General features: G+C 39.6%; 1 protein-coding gene across 1 annotated transcript in view; it reads left to right on the top strand.

The window, feature by feature from the left end:
• The window catches only part of LOC144893653 (uncharacterized), a 1,023,192-nt gene that overhangs the window by 912,212 nt on the left and 92,199 nt on the right, over positions 1 to 18,781 (top strand). The gene's annotated exons all lie outside the window — the stretch shown is intronic.

Raw genomic sequence — 18,781 nt, forward strand, 5'->3', positions numbered from 1 at the left:
ACCACTTTTCACACTTGTGTTAGTGTTGAAAAACCACTTTTCGCACTTGTGTTAGTGTTGAAAACCACTTTTCGCACTTGTGTTGGTGCAGGAAACCACTTTTGCACTTGTATTAGTGTGGAAAAAACACTTTTTGCACTTGTGATAGTGTTGAAAAACCACTTTTCGCACTTGTGTTAGTGTTGAAAAACCACTTTTCGCACTTGTGTTAGTGTTGAAAAACCACTTTTCGCACTTGCGTTGGTGCAGGAAACCACTTTTGCACTTGTATTAGTGTGGAAAAAACACTTTTTGCACTTGTGATCGTGTTGAAAAACCACTTTTTGCACTGTGTTAGTGTTGAAAAACCACTTTTCGCACTTGTGTTGGTGCAGGAAACCACTTTTGCACTTGTATTAGTGTGGAAAAACCACTTTTCGCACTTGTGTTAGTGTTGAAAAACCAGTTTTCGCACTTGTGTTAGTGTGGAAAAAGAAGTTTTTGCACTTGTGTTTGTGCAGAAACCACTTTTCGCACTTGTGTTAGTGTTGAAAAACCACTTTTCGCACTTGTGTTAGTGTTGAAATACCACTTTTCGCACTTGTGTTGGTGCAGGAAACCACTTTTGCACTTGTATTAGTGTGGAAAAAACACTTTTTGCACTTGTGATAGTGTTGAAAAACCACTTTTCGCACTTGTGTTGGTGCAGGAAACCACTTTTGCATTTGTATTAGTGTGGAAAAACCACTTTTCGCACTTGTGTTAATGTTGAAAAACCACTTTTCGCACTTGTGTTAGTGTTGAAAAACCACTTTTCGCACTTGTGTTAGTGTTGAAAAACCACTTTTCGCACTTGTGTTGGTGCAGGAAACCACTTTTGCACTTGTATTAGTGTGGAAAAACCACTTTTTGCACTTGTGATAGTGTTGAAAAACCACTTTTCGCACTTATGTTAGTGTTGAAAAACCACTTTTCGCACTTGTGTTGGTGCAGGAAACCACTTTTGCACTTGTATTAGTGTGGAAAAAACACTTTTTGCACTTGTGATAGTGTTGAAAAACCACTTTTCGCACTTGTGTTAGTGTTGAAAAACCACTTTTCGCACTTGTGTTAGTGCAGGAAATCACTTTTGGCACTTGTGTTAGTGTGGAAAAAGAACTTTTTGCACTTGTGTTGGTGCAGAAACCACTTTTCGCACTTGTGTTAGTGTTGAAAAACCACTTTTTGCACTTGTGATAGTGTTGAAAAACCACTTTTCGCACTTGTGTTAGTGTTGAAAAACCACTTTTCGCACTTGTGTTAGTGTTGAAAAACCACTTTTGCACTTCTGTTAGTGTTGAAAAACCACTTTTCGCACTTGTGTTGGTGCAGGCAATCACTTTTCGCACTTGTGTTAGTGTGGAAAAAGAGATTTTGCACTTGTGTTGGTGCAGAAACCACTTTTCGCACTTGTGTTAGTGTTGAAAAACCACTTTTTGCACTTGTGATAGTGTTGAAAAAACACTTTTCGCACTTGTGTTAGTGTTGAAAAACCACTTTTCGCACTTGTGTTAGTGTTGAAAAACCACTTTTGCACTTGTGTTAGTGTTGAAAAACCACTTTTCGCACTTGTGTTGGTGCAGGAAACCACATTTGCACTTGTATTAGTGTGGAAAAACCTCTTTTCACACTTGTGTTATTGTTGAAAAACCACTTTTCGCACTTGTGTTAGTGTTGAAAACCACTTTTCGCACTTGTGTTGGTGCAGGAAACCACTTTTGCACTTGTATTAGTGTGGAAAAAACACTTTTTGCACTTGTGATAGTGTTGAAAAACCACTTTTCGCACTTGTGTTAGTGTTGAAAAACCACTTTTCGCACTTGTGTTAGTGTTGAAAAACCACTTTTCGCACTTGTTTTGGTGCAGGAAACCACTTTTGCACTTGTATTAGTGTGGAAAAAACACTTTTTGCACTTGTCATAGTGTTGAAAAACCACTTTTCGCACTTGCGTTAGTGTTGAAAAACCACTTTTCGCACTTGTGTTAGTGTTGAAAAACCACTTTTCGCACTTGTGTTGGTGCAGGAAACCACTTTTGCACTTGTATTCGTGTGGAAAAACCACTTTTCGCACTTGTGTTAGTGTTGAAAAACCACTTTTCGCACTTGTGTTAGTGTTGAAAAACCACTTTTCGCACTTGTGTTGGTGCAGGAAACCACTTTTGCACTTGTATTAGTGTGGAAAAACCACTTTTCGCACTTGTGCTAGTGTTGAAAAACCACTTTTCGCACTTGTGTTAGTGTTGAAAAACCACTTTTCGCACTTGTGTTGGTGCAGGAAACCACTTTTGCACTTGTATTAGTGTGGAAAAAACACTTTTTGCACTTGTGATAGTGTTGAAAAACCACTTTTCGCACTTGTGTTAGTGTTGAAAAACCACTTTTCGCACTTGTGTTAGTGTTGAAAAACCACTTTTGCACTTGTGTTAGTGTTGAAAAACCACTTTTCGCACTTGTGTTGGTGCAGGAAAAAACTTTTGCACTTGTATTGGTGTGGAAAAAACACTTTTTGCACTTGTGATAGTGTTGAAAAACCACTTTTCGCACTTGTGTTCGTGTTGAAAAACCACTTTTCGCACTTGTGTTAGTGTTGAAAAACCACTTTTCGCACTTGTGTTGGTGCAGGAAACCACTTTTGCACTTGTATTAGTGTGGAAAAACCACTTTTTGCACTTGTGTTAGTGTTGAAAAACCACTTTTCGCACTTGTGTTCGTGTTGAAAAACCACTTTTCGCACTTGGGTTAGTGTTGAAAAACCATTTTTCGCACTTGTGTTGGTGCAGGAAACCACTTTTGCACTTGTATTAGTGTGGAAAAAACACTTTTCGCATTTGTGTTAGTGTTGAAAAAACACTTTTCGCACTTGGGTTCGTGTTGAAAAACCACTTTTCGCACTTGTGTTGGTGCAGGAAACCACTTTTGCACTTGTATTAGTGTGGAAAAAACACTTTTTGCACTTGTGTTAGTGTTGAAAAACCACTTTTTGCACTTGTGTTAGTGTTGAAAAACCACTTTTTGCACTTGTGTTGGTGCAGGAAACCACTTTTGCACTTGTATTAGTGTGGAAAAAACACTTTACGCACTTGTGCTAGTGTTGAAAAACCAGTTTTCGCACTTGTGTTAGTGTTGAAAAACCACTTTTCGTACTTGTGTTAGTGTTGAAAAACCACTTTTCGCACTTGTGTTGGTGCAGGAAACCACTTTTGCACTTGTATTAGTGTGGAAAAAACACTTTTTGCACTTGTGATAGTGTTGAAAAACCACTTTTCGCACTTGTGTTAGTGTTGAAAAACCTCTTTTCGCACTTGTGTTGGTGCAGGAAAGCACTTTTGCACTTGTATTAGTGTGGAAAAAACACTTTTTGCACTTGTGATAGTGTTGAAAAACCACTTTTCGCACTTGTGTTCGTGTTGAAAAAACACTTTTCGCACTTGTGTTAGTGCAGGAAATCACTTTTCGCACTTGTGTTAGTGTGGAAAAAGAACTTTTTGCACTTGTGTTGGTGCAGAAACCACTTTTCGCACTTGTGTTAGTGTTGAAAAACCACTTGTTGCACTTGTGATAGTGTTGAAAACCCACTTTTCGCACTTGTGTTAGTGTTGAAAAACCACTTTTCGCACTTGTGTTAGTGTTGAAAAACCACTTTTGCACTTGTGTTAGTGTTGAAAAACCACTTTTCGCACTTGTGTTGGTGCAGGAAATCACTTTTCGCACTTGTGTTAGTGTGGAAAAAGAGATTTTGCACTTGTGTTGGTGCAGAAACCACTTTTCGCACTTGTGTTAGTGTTGAAAAACCACTTTTTGCGCTTGTGATAGTGTTGAAAAACCACTTTTCGCACTTGTGTTAGTGTTGAAAAACCACTTTTGCACTTGTGTTAGTGTTGAAAAACCACTTTTCGCACTTGTGTTGGTGCAGGAAACCACATTTGCACTTGTATTAGTGTGGAAAAACCACTTTTCACACTTGTGTTAGTGTTGAAAAACCACTTTTCGCACTTGTGTTAGTGTTGAAAACCACTTTTCGCACTTGTGTTGGTGCAGGAAACCACTTTTGCACTTGTATTAGTGTGGAAAAAACACTTTTTGCACTTGTGATAGTGTTGAAAAACCACTTTTCGCACTTGTGTTAGTGTTGAAAAACCACTTTTCGCACTTGTGTTAGTGTTGAAAAACCACTTTTCGCACTTGCGTTGGTGCAGGAAACCACTTTTGCACTTGTATTAGTGTGGAAAAAACACTTTTTGCACTTGTGATCGTGTTGAAAAACCACTTTTTGCACTGTGTTAGTGTTGAAAAACCACTTTTCGCACTTGTGTTGGTGCAGGAAACCACTTTTGCACTTGTATTAGTGTGGAAAAACCACTTTTCGCACTTGTGTTAGTGTTGAAAAACCAGTTTTCGCACTTGTGTTAGTGTGGAAAAAGAAGTTTTTGCACTTGTGTTTGTGCAGAAACCACTTTTCGCACTTGTGTTAGTGTTGAAAAACCACTTTTCGCACTTGTGTTAGTGTTGAAATACCACTTTTCGCACTTGTGTTGGTGCAGGAAACCACTTTTGCACTTGTATTAGTGTGGAAAAAACACTTTTTGCACTTGTGATAGTGTTGAAAAACCACTTTTCGCACTTGTGTTGGTGCAGGAAACCACTTTTGCACTTGTATTAGTGTGGAAAAACCACTTTTCGCACTTGTGTTAATGTTGAAAAACCACTTTTCGCACTTGTGTTAGTGTTGAAAAACCACTTTTCGCACTTGTGTTAGTGTTGAAAAACCACTTTTCGCACTTGTGTTGGTGCAGGAAACCACTTTTGCACTTGTATTGGTGTGGAAAAACCACTTTTTGCACTTGTGATAGTGTTGAAAAACCACTTTTCGCACTTGTGTTAGTGTTGAAAAACCACTTTTCGCACTTGTGTTGGTGCAGGAAACCACTTTTGCACTTGTATTAGTGTGGAAAAAACACTTTTTGCACTTGTGATAGTGTTGAAAAACCACTTTTCGCACTTGTGTTAGTGTTGAAAAACCACTTTTCGCACTTGTGTTAGTGCAGGAAATCACTTTTCGCACTTGTGTTAGTGTGGAAAAAGAACTTTTTGCACTTGTGTTGGTGCAGAAACCACTTTTCGCACTTGTGTTAGTGTTGAAAAACCACTTTTTGCACTTGTGATAGTGTTGAAAAACCACTTTTCGCACTTGTGTTAGTGTTGAAAAACCACTTTTCGCACTTGTGTTAGTGTTGAAAAACCACTTTTGCACTTGTGTTAGTGTTGAAAAACCACTTTTCGCACTTGTGTTGGTGCAGGCAATCACTTTTCGCACTTGTGTTAGTGTGGAAAAAGAGATTTTGCACTTGTGTTGGTGCAGAAACCACTTTTCGCACTTGTGTTAGTGTTGAAAAACCACTTTTTGCACTTGTGATAGTGTTGAAAAACCACTTTTCGCACTTGTGTTAGTGTTGAAAAACCACTTTTCGCACTTGTGTTAGTGTTGAAAAACCACTTTTGCACTTGTGTTAGTGTTGAAAAACCACTTTTCACACTTGTGTTGGTGCAGGAAACCACCGTTGCACTTGTATTAGTGTGGAAAAACCTCTTTTCACACTTGTGTTATTGTTGAAAAACCACTTTTCGCACTTGTGTTAGTGTTGAAAACCACTTTTCGCACTTGTGTTGGTGCAGGAAACCACTTTTGCACTTGTATTAGTGTGGAAAAAACACTTTTTGCACTTGTGATAGTGTTGAAAAACCACTTTTCGCACTTGTGTTAGTGTTGAAAAACCACTTTTCGCACTTGTGTTAGTGTTGAAAAACCACTTTTCGCACTTGTTTTGGTGCAGGAAACCACTTTTGCACTTGTATTAGTGTGGAAAAAACACTTTTTGCACTTGTGATAGTGTTGAAAAACCACTTTTCGCACTTGTGTTAGTGTTGAAAAAACACTTTTCGCACTTGTGTTTGTGTTGAAAAACCACTTTTCGCACTTGTGTTGGTGCAGGAAACCACTTTTGCACTTGTATTAGTGTGGAAAAAACACTTTTTGCACTTGTGATAGTGTTGAAAAACCACTTTTCGCACTTGTGTTAGTGTTGAAAAACCTCTTTTCGCACTTGTGTTGTTGCAGGAAACCACTTTTGCACTTGTATTAGTGTGGAAAAAACACTTTTTGCACTTGTGATAGTGTTGAAAAACCACTTTTCGCACTTGTGTTAGTGTTGAAAAACCTCTTTTCGCACTTGTGTTGGTGCAGGAAACCACTTTTGCACTTGTATTAGTGTGGAAAAAACACTTTTTGCACTTGGTTTAGTGCAGGAAATCACTTTTCGCACTTGTGTTAGTGTTGAAAAACCTCTTTTCGCACTTGTGTTGTTGCAGGAAACCACTTTTCGCACTTGTGTTAGTGTTGAAAAACCACTTTTCGCACTTGTGTTAGTGTTGAAAAACCACTTTTGCACTTGTGTTAGTGTTGAAAAACCACTTTTCGCACTTGTGTTGGTGCAGGAAATCACTTTTCGCACTTGTGTTAGTGTGGAAAAAGAGATTTTGCACTTGTGTTGGTGCAGAAACCACTTTTCGCACTTGTGTTAGTGTTGAAAAACCACTTTTTGCACTTGTGATAGTGTTGAAAAACCACTTTTCGCACTTGTGTTAGTGTTGAAAAACCACTTTTGCACTTGTGTTAGTGTTGAAAAACCACTTTTCGCACTTGTGTTGGTGCAGGAAACCACATTTGCACTTGTATTAGTGTGGAAAAACCACTTTTCACACTTGTGTTAGTGTTGAAAAACCAATTTTCGCACTTGTGTTAGTGTTGAAAACCACTTTTCGCACTTGTGTTGGTGCAGGAAACCACTTTTGCACTTGTATTAGTGTGGAAAAAACACTTTTTGCACTTGTGATAGTGTTGAAAAACCACTTTTCGCACTTGTGTTAGTGTTGAAAAACCACTTTTCGCACTTGTGTTAGTGTTGAAAAACCACTTTTCGCACTTGCGTTGGTGCAGGAAACCACTTTTGCACTTGTATTAGTGTGGAAAAAACACTTTTTGCACTTGTGATCGTGTTGAAAAACCACTTTTTGCACTGTGTTAGTGTTGAAAAACCACTTTTCGCACTTGTGTTGGTGCAGGAAACCACTTTTGCACTTGTATTAGTGTGGAAAAACCACTTTTCGCACTTGTGTTAGTGTTGAAAAACCAGTTTTCGCACTTGTGTTAGTGTGGAAAAAGAAGTTTTTGCACTTGTGTTTGTGCAGAAACCACTTTTCGCACTTGTGTTAGTGTTGAAAAACCACTTTTCGCACTTGTGTTAGTGTTGAAATACCACTTTTCGCACTTGTGTTGGTGCAGGAAACCACTTTTGCACTTGTATTAGTGTGGAAAAAACACTTTTTGCACTTGTGATAGTGTTGAAAAACCACTTTTCGCACTTGTGTTGGTGCAGGAAACCACTTTTGCATTTGTATTAGTGTGGAAAAACCACTTTTCGCACTTGTGTTAATGTTGAAAAACCACTTTTCGCACTTGTGTTAGTGTTGAAAAACCACTTTTCGCACTTGTGTTAGTGTTGAAAAACCACTTTTCGCACTTGTGTTGGTGCAGGAAACCACTTTTGCACTTGTATTAGTGTGGAAAAACCACTTTTTGCACTTGTGATAGTGTTGAAAAACCACTTTTCGCACTTGTGTTAGTGTTGAAAAACCACTTTTCGCACTTGTGTTGGTGCAGGAAACCACTTTTGCACTTGTATTAGTGTGGAAAAAACACTTTTTGCACTTGTGATAGTGTTGAAAAACCACTTTTCGCACTTGTGTTAGTGTTGAAAAACCACTTTTCGCACTTGTGTTAGTGCAGGAAATCACTTTTGGCACTTGTGTTAGTGTGGAAAAAGAACTTTTTGCACTTGTGTTGGTGCAGAAACCACTTTTCGCACTTGTGTTAGTGTTGAAAAACCACTTTTTGCACTTGTGATAGTGTTGAAAAACCACTTTTCGCACTTGTGTTAGTGTTGAAAAACCACTTTTCGCACTTGTGTTAGTGTTGAAAAACCACTTTTGCACTTCTGTTAGTGTTGAAAAACCACTTTTCGCACTTGTGTTGGTGCAGGCAATCACTTTTCGCACTTGTGTTAGTGTGGAAAAAGAGATTTTGCACTTGTGTTGGTGCAGAAACCACTTTTCGCACTTGTGTTAGTGTTGAAAAACCACTTTTTGCACTTGTGATAGTGTTGAAAAAACACTTTTCGCACTTGTGTTAGTGTTGAAAAACCACTTTTCGCACTTGTGTTAGTGTTGAAAAACCACTTTTGCACTTGTGTTAGTGTTGAAAAACCACTTTTCGCACTTGTGTTGGTGCAGGAAACCACATTTGCACTTGTATTAGTGTGGAAAACCTCTTTTCACACTTGTGTTATTGTTGAAAAACCACTTTTCGCACTTGTGTTAGTGTTGAAAACCACTTTTCGCACTTGTGTTGGTGCAGGAAACCACTTTTGCACTTGTATTAGTGTGGAAAAAACACTTTTTGCACTTGTGATAGTGTTGAAAAACCACTTTTCGCACTTGTGTTAGTGTTGAAAAACCACTTTTCGCACTTGTGTTAGTGTTGAAAAACCACTTTTCGCACTTGTTTTGGTGCAGGAAACCACTTTTGCACTTGTATTAGTGTGGAAAAAACACTTTTTGCACTTGTCATAGTGTTGAAAAACCACTTTTCGCACTTGCGTTAGTGTTGAAAAACCACTTTTCGCACTTGTGTTAGTGTTGAAAAACCACTTTTCGCACTTGTGTTGGTGCAGGAAACCACTTTTGCACTTGTATTCGTGTGGAAAAACCACTTTTCGCACTTGTGTTAGTGTTGAAAAACCACTTTTCGCACTTGTGTTAGTGTTGAAAAACCACTTTTCGCACTTGTGTTGGTGCAGGAAACCACTTTTGCACTTGTATTAGTGTGGAAAAACCACTTTTCGCACTTGTGCTAGTGTTGAAAAACCACTTTTCGCACTTGTGTTAGTGTTGAAAAACCACTTTTCGCACTTGTGTTGGTGCAGGAAACCACTTTTGCACTTGTATTAGTGTGGAAAAAACACTTTTTGCACTTGTGATAGTGTTGAAAAACCACTTTTCGCACTTGTGTTAGTGTTGAAAAACCTCTTTTCGCACTTGTGTTGTTGCAGGAAACCACTTTTGCACTTGTGTTAGTGTGGAAAAAGAACTTTTTGCACTTGTGTTGGTGCAGAAACCACTTTTCGCACTTGTGTTAGTGTTGAAAAACCACTTTTTGCACTTGTGATAGTGTTGAAAAACCACTTTTCGCACTTGTGTTAGTGTTGAAAAACCACTTTTCGCACTTGTGTTAGTGTTGAAAAACCACTTTTGCACTTGTGTTAGTGTTGAAAAACCACTTTTCGCACTTGTGTTGGTGCAGGAAAAAACTTTTGCACTTGTATTGGTGTGGAAAAAACACTTTTTGCACTTGTGATAGTGTTGAAAAACCACTTTTCGCACTTGTGTTCGTGTTGAAAAACCACTTTTCGCACTTGTGTTAGTGTTGAAAAACCACTTTTCGCACTTGTGTTGGTGCAGGAAACCACTTTTGCACTTGTATTAGTGTGGAAAAACCACTTTTCGCACTTGTGTTAGTGTTGAAAAACCACTTTTCGCACTTGTGTTCGTGTTGAAAAACCACTTTTCGCACTTGGGTTAGTGTTGAAAAACCATTTTTCGCACTTGTGTTGGTGCAGGAAACCACTTTTGCACTTGTATTAGTGTGGAAAAAACACTTTTCGCATTTGTGTTAGTGTTGAAAAACCACTTTTCGCACTTGGGTTCGTGTTGAAAAACCACTTTTCGCACTTGTGTTGGTGCAGGAAACCACTTTTGCACTTGTATTAGTGTGGAAAAAACACTTTTTGCACTTGTGTTAGTGTTGAAAAACCACTTTTTGCACTTGTGTTAGTGTTGAAAAACCACTTTTTGCACTTGTGTTGGTGCAGGAAACCACTTTTGCACTTGTATTAGTGTGGAAAAAACACTTTACGCACTTGTGCTAGTGTTGAAAAACCAGTTTTCGCACTTGTGTTAGTGTTGAAAAACCACTTTTCGTACTTGTGTTAGTGTTGAAAAACCACTTTTCGCACTTGTGTTGGTGCAGGAAACCACTTTTGCACTTGTATTAGTGTGGAAAAAACACTTTTTGCACTTGTGATAGTGTTGAAAAACCACTTTTCGCACTTGTGTTAGTGTTGAAAAACCTCTTTTCGCACTTGTGTTGGTGCAGGAAAGCACTTTTGCACTTGTATTAGTGTGGAAAAAACACTTTTTGCACTTGTGATAGTGTTGAAAAACCACTTTTCGCACTTGTGTTCGTGTTGAAAAAACACTTTTCGCACTTGTGTTAGTGCAGGAAATCACTTTTCGCACTTGTGTTAGTGTGGAAAAAGAACTTTTTGCACTTGTGTTGGTGCAGAAACCACTTTTCGCACTTGTGTTAGTGTTGAAAAACCACTTGTTGCACTTGTGATAGTGTTGAAAAACCACTTTTCGCACTTGTGTTAGTGTTGAAAAACCACTTTTCGCACTTGTGTTAGTGTTGAAAAACCACTTTTGCACTTGTGTTAGTGTTGAAAAACCACTTTTCGCACTTGTGTTGGTGCAGGAAATCACTTTTCGCACTTGTGTTAGTGTGGAAAAAGAGATTTTGCACTTGTGTTGGTGCAGAAACCACTTTTCGCACTTGTGTTAGTGTTGAAAAACCACTTTTTGCGCTTGTGATAGTGTTGAAAAACCACTTTTCGCACTTGTGTTAGTGTTGAAAAACCACTTTTGCACTTGTGTTAGTGTTGAAAAACCACTTTTCGCACTTGTGTTGGTGCAGGAAACCACATTTGCACTTGTATTAGTGTGGAAAAACCACTTTTCACACTTGTGTTAGTGTTGAAAAACCACTTTTCGCACTTGTGTTAGTGTTGAAAACCACTTTTCGCACTTGTGTTGGTGCAGGAAACCACTTTTGCACTTGTATTAGTGTGGAAAAAACACTTTTTGCACTTGTGATAGTGTTGAAAAACCACTTTTCGCACTTGTGTTAGTGTTGAAAAACCACTTTTCGCACTTGTGTTAGTGTTGAAAAACCACTTTTCGCACTTGCGTTGGTGCAGGAAACCACTTTTGCACTTGTATTAGTGTGGAAAAAACACTTTTTGCACTTGTGATCGTGTTGAAAAACCACTTTTTGCACTGTGTTAGTGTTGAAAAACCACTTTTCGCACTTGTGTTGGTGCAGGAAACCACTTTTGCACTTGTATTAGTGTGGAAAAACCACTTTTCGCACTTGTGTTAGTGTTGAAAAACCAGTTTTCGCACTTGTGTTAGTGTGGAAAAAGAAGTTTTTGCACTTGTGTTTGTGCAGAAACCACTTTTCGCACTTGTGTTAGTGTTGAAAAACCACTTTTCGCACTTGTGTTAGTGTTGAAATACCACTTTTCGCACTTGTGTTGGTGCAGGAAACCACTTTTGCACTTGTATTAGTGTGGAAAAAACACTTTTTGCACTTGTGATAGTGTTGAAAAACCACTTTTCGCACTTGTGTTGGTGCAGGAAACCACTTTTGCACTTGTATTAGTGTGGAAAAACCACTTTTCGCACTTGTGTTAATGTTGAAAAACCACTTTTCGCACTTGTGTTAGTGTTGAAAAACCACTTTTCGCACTTGTGTTAGTGTTGAAAAACCACTTTTCGCACTTGTGTTGGTGCAGGAAACCACTTTTGCACTTGTATTGGTGTGGAAAAACCACTTTTTGCACTTGTGATAGTGTTGAAAAACCACTTTTCGCACTTGTGTTAGTGTTGAAAAACCACTTTTCGCACTTGTGTTGGTGCAGGAAACCACTTTTGCACTTGTATTAGTGTGGAAAAAACACTTTTTGCACTTGTGATAGTGTTGAAAAACCACTTTTCGCACTTGTGTTAGTGTTGAAAAACCACTTTTCGCACTTGTGTTAGTGCAGGAAATCACTTTTCGCACTTGTGTTAGTGTGGAAAAAGAACTTTTTGCACTTGTGTTGGTGCAGAAACCACTTTTCGCACTTGTGTTAGTGTTGAAAAACCACTTTTTGCACTTGTGATAGTGTTGAAAACCACTTTTCGCACTTGTGTTAGTGTTGAAAAACCACTTTTCGCACTTGTGTTAGTGTTGAAAAACCACTTTTGCACTTGTGTTAGTGTTGAAAAACCACTTTTCGCACTTGTGTTGGTGCAGGCAATCACTTTTCGCACTTGTGTTAGTGTGGAAAAAGAGATTTTGCACTTGTGTTGGTGCAGAAACCACTTTTCGCACTTGTGTTAGTGTTGAAAAACCACTTTTTGCACTTGTGATAGTGTTGAAAAACCACTTTTCGCACTTGTGTTAGTGTTGAAAAACCACTTTTCGCACTTGTGTTAGTGTTGAAAAACCACTTTTGCACTTGTGTTAGTGTTGAAAAACCACTTTTCACACTTGTGTTGGTGCAGGAAACCACCGTTGCACTTGTATTAGTGTGGAAAAACCTCTTTTCACACTTGTGTTATTGTTGAAAAACCACTTTTCGCACTTGTGTTAGTGTTGAAAACCACTTTTCGCACTTGTGTTGGTGCAGGAAACCACTTTTGCACTTGTATTAGTGTGGAAAAAACACTTTTTGCACTTGTGATAGTGTTGAAAAACCACTTTTCGCACTTGTGTTAGTGTTGAAAAACCACTTTTCGCACTTGTGTTAGTGTTGAAAAACCACTTTTCGCACTTGTTTTGGTGCAGGAAACCACTTTTGCACTTGTATTAGTGTGGAAAAAACACTTTTTGCACTTGTGATAGTGTTGAAAAACCACTTTTCGCACTTGTGTTAGTGTTGAAAAAACACTTTTCGCACTTGTGTTTGTGTTGAAAAACCACTTTTCGCACTTGTGTTGGTGCAGGAAACCACTTTTGCACTTGTATTAGTGTGGAAAAAACACTTTTTGCACTTGTGATAGTGTTGAAAAACCACTTTTCGCACTTGTGTTAGTGTTGAAAAACCTCTTTTCGCACTTGTGTTGTTGCAGGAAACCACTTTTGCACTTGTATTAGTGTGGAAAAAACACTTTTTGCACTTGTGATAGTGTTGAAAAACCACTTTTCGCACTTGTGTTAGTGTTGAAAAACCTCTTTTCGCACTTGTGTTGGTGCAGGAAACCACTTTTGCACTTGTATTAGTGTGGAAAAAACACTTTTTGCACTTGGTTTAGTGCAGGAAATCACTTTTCGCACTTGTGTTAGTGTTGAAAAACCTCTTTTCGCACTTGTGTTGTTGCAGGAAACCACTTTTCGCACTTGTGTTAGTGTTGAAAAACCACTTTTTGCACTTGTGATAGTGGTGAAAAACCACTTTTCGCACTTGTGTTAGTGTTGAAAAACCACTTTTCGCACTTGTGTTAGTGTTGAAAAACCACTTTTGCACTTGTGTTAGTGTTGAAAAACCACTTTTCGCACTTGTGTTGGTGCAGGAAATCACTTTTCGCACTTGTGTTAGTGTGGAAAAAGAACTTTTTGCACTTGTGTTAGTGTTGAAAAACCACTTTTCGCACTTGTGTTGGTGCAGGACACCACTTTTGCACTTGTATTAGTGTGGAAAAAACACTTTTTGCACTTGTGATAGTGTTGAAAAACCACTTTTCACACTTGTGTTGGTGCAGGAAACCACTTTTGCACTTGTATTAGTGTGGAAAAACCACTTTTCGCACTTGTGTTAGTGTTGAAAAACCACTTTTCGCACTTGTGTTAGTGTTGAAAAACCACTTTTCGCACTTGTGTTGGTGCAGGAAACCACTTTTGCACTTGTATTAGTGTGGAAAAAACACTTTTTGCACTTGTGATAGTGTTGAAAAACCACTTTTCGCACTTGTGTTAGTGTTGAAAAACCACTTTTCGCACTTGTGTTAGTGTTGAAAAACCACTTTTCGCACTTGTGTTGGTGCAGGAAACCACTTTTGCACTTGTATTAGTGTGGAAAAAACACTTTTTGCACTTGTGTTAGTGTTGAAAAACCACTTTTTGCACTTGTGTTAGTGTTGAAAAACCACTTTTTGCACTTGTGTTGGTGCAGGAAACCACTTTTGCACTTGTATTAGTGTGGAAAAAACACTTTTCGCACTTGTGCTAGTGTTGAAAAACCAGTTTTCGCACTTGTGTTAGTGTTGAAAAACCACTTTTCGTACTTGTGTTAGTGTTGAAAAACCACTTTTCGCACTTGTGTTGGTGCAGGAAACCACTTTTGCACTTGTATTAGTGTGGAAAAAACACTTTTTGCACTTGTGATAGTGTTGAAAAACCACTTTTCGCACTTGTGTTAATGTTGAAAAACCACTTTTCGCACTTGTGTTAGTGTTGAAAAACCACTTTTCGCACTTGTGTTAGTGTTGAAAAACCACTTTTCGCACTTGTGTTGGTGCAGGAAACCACTTTTGCACTTGTATTGGTGTGGAAAAACCACTTTTTGCACTTGTGATAGTGTTGAAAAACCACTTTTCGCACTTGTGTTAGTGTTGAAAAACCACTTTCGCACTTGTGTTGGTGCAGGAAACCACTTTTGCACTTGTATTAGTGTGGAAAAAACACTTTTTGCACTTGTGATAGTGTTGAAAAACCACTTTTCGCACTTGTGTTAGTGTTGAAAAACCACTTTTCGCACTTGTGTTAGTGCAGGAAATCACTTTTCGCACTTGTGTTAGTGTGGAAAAAGAACTTTTTGCACTTGTGTTGGTGCAGAAACCACTTTTCGCACTTGTGTTAGTGTTGAAAAACCACTTTTTGCACTTGTGATAGTGTTGAAAAACCACTTTTCGCACTTGTGTTAGTGTTGAAAAACCACTTTTCGCACTTGTGTTAGTGTTGAAAAACCACTTTTGCACTTGTGTTAGTGTTGAAAAACCACTTTTCGCACTTGTGTTGGTGCAGGCAATCACTTTTCGCACTTGTGTTAGTGTGGAAAAAGAGATTTTGCACTTGTGTTGGTGCAGAAACCACTTTTCGCACTTGTGTTAGTGTTGAAAAACCACTTTTTGCACTTGTGATAGTGTTGAAAAACCACTTTTCGCACTTGTGTTAGTGTTGAAAAACCACTTTTCGCACTTGTGTTAGTGTTGAAAAACCACTTTTGCACTTGTGTTAGTGTTGAAAAACCACTTTTCACACTTGTGTTGGTGCAGGAAACCACCGTTGCACTTGTATTAGTGTGGAAAAACCTCTTTTCACACTTGTGTTATTGTTGAAAAACCACTTTTCGCACTTGTGTTAGTGTTGAAAACCACTTTTCGCACTTGTGTTGGTGCAGGAAACCACTTTTGCACTTGTATTAGTGTGGAAAAAACACTTTTTGCACTTGTGATAGTGTTGAAAAACCACTTTTCGCACTTGTGTTAGTGTTGAAAAACCACTTTTCGCACTTGTGTTAGTGTTGAAAAACCACTTTTCGCACTTGTTTTGGTGCAGGAAACCACTTTTGCACTTGTATTAGTGTGGAAAAAACACTTTTTGCACTTGTGATAGTGTTGAAAAACCACTTTTCGCACTTGTGTTAGTGTTGAAAAAACACTTTTCGCACTTGTGTTTGTGTTGAAAAACCACTTTTCGCACTTGTGTTGGTGCAGGAAACCACTTTTGCACTTGTATTAGTGTGGAAAAAACACTTTTTGCACTTGTGATAGTGTTGAAAAACCACTTTTCGCACTTGTGTTAGTGTTGAAAAACCTCTTTTCGCACTTGTGTTGTTGCAGGAAACCACTTTTGCACTTGTATTAGTGTGGAAAAAACACTTTTTGCACTTGGTTTAGTGCAGGAAATCACTTTTCGCACTTGTGTTAGTGTTGAAAAACCTCTTTTCGCACTTGTGTTGTTGCAGGAAACCACTTTTCGCACTTGTGTTAGTGTTGAAAAACCACTTTTTGCACTTGTGATAGTGGTGAAAAACCACTTTTCGCACTTGTGTTAGTGTTGAAAAACCACTTTTCGCACTTGTGTTAGTGTTGAAAAACCACTTTTGCACTTGTGTTAGTGTTGAAAAACCACTTTTCGCACTTGTGTTGGTGCAGGAAATCACTTTTCGCACTTGTGTTAGTGTGGAAAAAGAACTTTTTGCACTTGTGTTAGTGTTGAAAAACCACTTTTCGCACTTGTGTTGGTGCAGGACACCACTTTTGCACTTGTATTAGTGTGGAAAAAACACTTTTTGCACTTGTGATAGTGTTGAAAAACCACTTTTCACACTTGTGTTGGTGCAGGAAACCACTTTTGCACTTGTATTAGTGTGGAAAAACCACTTTTCGCACTTGTGTTAGTGTTGAAAAACCACTTTTCGCACTTGTGTTAGTGTTGAAAAACCACTTTTCGCACTTGTGTTGGTGCAGGAAACCACTTTTGCACTTGTATTAGTGTGGAAAAAACACTTTTTGCACTTGTGATAGTGTTGAAAAACCACTTTTCGCACTTGTGTTAGTGTTGAAAAACCACTTTTCGCACTTGTGTTAGTGTTGAAAAACCACTTTTCGCACTTGTGTTGGTGCAGGAAACCACTTTTGCACTTGTATTAGTGTGGAAAAAACACTTTTTGCACTTGTGATAGTGTTGAAAAACCACTTTTCGCACTTGTGTTAGTGTTGAAAAACCACTTTTCGCACTTGTGTTGGTGCAGGAAACCACTTTTGCACTTGTATTAGTGTGGAAAAACCACTTTTCGCACTTGCGTTAGTGTTGAAAAACCACTTTTCGCACTTGTGTTGGTGCAGGAAACCACTTTTCGCACTTGTGTTAGTGTTGAAAAACCACTTTTCGCACTTGTGTTGGTGCAGGAAACCACTTTTCGCACTTGTGTTAGTGTTGAAAAACCACTTTTCGCACTTGTGTTGAAACTTGTGTTTTCGCTCATATATATATACACAAAGAATTAAGTTAAGCACCCCCCCCGTTTTTTTACAACCTCGCACATTACAAGTTTGTTGTCGTCAAAACAGTGTAATATACCCATGATATTGCTATATTTTCTGGAGAAGTGATATTATGGTCACATAAAAACATAACAATCATGCCGTTTTCAATATTTTATTCTGAATAATTTAAGGTGAAATTTTTTGGGAATTTTAGGCATATTTTCACCTCAATTTAAGTATGGAGCTATAGGTCCATCACGGACAGTGTGGATGACGTTTATGTTTTCTAACGTACAGTCATTGTTCTGAGAAGACCTCTAGCGATCTTTGCGTCAATAACGTGTGTAGGACCCACGTGATCGGATCACTGACTCAACCCTACGTCTCATAGACCCTGTAAGCCGTCGTATGCGTTGCTGTGGCAGGTTGTTCCATTCCCGATGTAATGCACGTTCCAATTCATCCAGATTGGCTATTGGAGGGACCATCTTCGCAATTTGTCGTCCCAACATGTCCCAAACGTGCTCGAGGGGGTTCAGGTCAGGACTGTACGCAGGCCAGGGGATGGTTGTCACAGCACCTTGCTCCAGCAAGGCTCGGACGCGTCTCGCACGGTGACGCCTGGCGTTGTCATCCATGAAGATGGGATTGACGCAAAGATCGCTAGAGGTCTTCTCAGAACAATGACTGCAGTCACTGTGATAGTTATGCCTTCGTAATTTTGAAATTCCAACTTATTTCCTGGAAATCCTGGCAGTGTCCATATGTTTATACCTCTCCCACCCCCCCCCCCCCTTCACATGCCTCCCCCCCTTCACATGCCTCCCCCCCTTCACATGCCTCCCCCCCAAAGCCCTCTCCCTCCCACAGATCTCTCGATGTCTCCATGTCTCTCGGTCCCTGCTCTCAAATGTTGTTTGTGTCCTTCCCTCTCTCTCCCCATCTTGTCTACCGCTCCCGATGTTATTTGTTTTATGTGTCTGTTTGTCTTTCTGTGTGATTAATGTTCGCTCTTTCACGAGCCTCGATCTTGTATACAAAAAAAAAAAAAAAAAAAAAAAAAAAAAAAAGGTAAAAAGGGCGTCCCGGTAGTTAATTCCATGAAACACCACATTGAAGGACACGATAAAACCCTTGTTCAGTAGCTTATATCTTTATTATGTGTTTTAGAGTAAGGCCTTGTCTTCCAGTAACATAATACTCCATTGCACCGAATCAATTAAGAATAGCTCCCCTTCAATACTTCCATTTCCCAGCCAAACTCTCCATCTGCGGGTAAAGCAGTTCACAAGCGTGGGGTGCACGCCCTCTCATTTCGCTGCTATAGTGAATATGTGCTCCGTGCTCTGTTTGAACAGGAGGGGCGGGGTCGCCAGGGAGAGGCAAGCCCAGGGCATGCCACGAAGGGCGGGGCTGTTCGGCCCCATGCCCAAATAAGGAAACAAGCCCGTGGCTCGCCACGAGGGGCGTGCCGTCGGCGCCATGCCCAAATAAGGAGACAAGCCCATGGGATTGCCATACAAGGTCACGAAACAGAGCACGGGGGGGCGGGCGGTACCGAAACCGAGGAGGGCGTGTCACACCCGCGCTGAAGGTATGAGAGAAGGGTACGACAATCGCTGGGAAAAGAGACACGAGAGATACGGCAGATGAGTCCAGGTGCGTAAGAGGGTTGGCAGTCCACCGGGAGAGAGTTCAGAGTTGCACCGGAGTTGCGTGAGAGATACGAAAAGCCTTTGACAAAGAGCCGCTTCAACCAGCCGAGTGACCCTGCCGGCGTGCGCTGTAAAGCCGAATACAAGGAGCTGCCGGCTCCTCGCTTCCCGCCCGGAGTGGACC

The sequence above is a fragment of the Myxine glutinosa genome, chromosome 9 (genome assembly GCF_964187855.1).
Source record: "Myxine glutinosa chromosome 9, kmMyxGlut1.1, whole genome shotgun sequence".
Lineage (NCBI taxonomy): Eukaryota > Metazoa > Chordata > Myxini > Myxiniformes > Myxinidae > Myxine > Myxine glutinosa.